The sequence below is a fragment of the Octopus bimaculoides genome, chromosome 10 (assembly GCF_001194135.2).
Source record: "Octopus bimaculoides isolate UCB-OBI-ISO-001 chromosome 10, ASM119413v2, whole genome shotgun sequence".
Classification (NCBI taxonomy): domain Eukaryota; kingdom Metazoa; phylum Mollusca; class Cephalopoda; order Octopoda; family Octopodidae; genus Octopus; species Octopus bimaculoides.
In genome coordinates, this window is record NC_068990.1 from 86,962,124 (window position 1) to 86,962,709 (window position 586).

General features: G+C 30.2%; 1 long non-coding RNA gene across 1 annotated transcript in view; it reads left to right on the plus strand.

Moving 5' to 3' along the window:
- The window catches only part of LOC106869939 (uncharacterized), a 41,850-nt gene that overhangs the window by 1,185 nt on the left and 40,079 nt on the right, over positions 1–586 (plus strand). The gene's annotated exons all lie outside the window — the stretch shown is intronic.

A 586-nucleotide genomic window follows, 5' to 3' on the forward strand; every position in this document is an offset into this window, starting at 1 on the left:
CGTATGTATGTATGTATGTATATATATATATATGTATATATATATATATATATATGTGTGTGTGTGTGTGTGTGTGTGTATATAGCTGTACTTATAAGTGTGAGAGAGAATGTTTGTGCGTGAGTATGTATGCATGTACATATGCACGCATCCACATATGTAACACACACATACCTACGTACGTACATACATACATACATACTTACATATACACATACTTACATATACACATACATAAACATAGATATAGATATAAACATGTATGCATACATATATGAAATTATGATATAGACACAGATGAAAACATACATACATACATACAGACAGACAGACAGACAGACAGACATGCTTGTATGTGTGTGTGTATATATATGTGTGTGTGTAAGTGTATATGTAAATGTATATATAAATTTATAAGTCCGCGTATGCATTAATATACATATGTATGTATATAGTCAAGGCATAAAAATAAAAACAAACAGGCGAATGCATCAATATACACCACTTTCTCTCTTTTTCTCTTCTCTCTCTCTCTCTCTCTCTCTCTCTCTCCTCTGTGTAAACATATATATATAAATATTTGTAT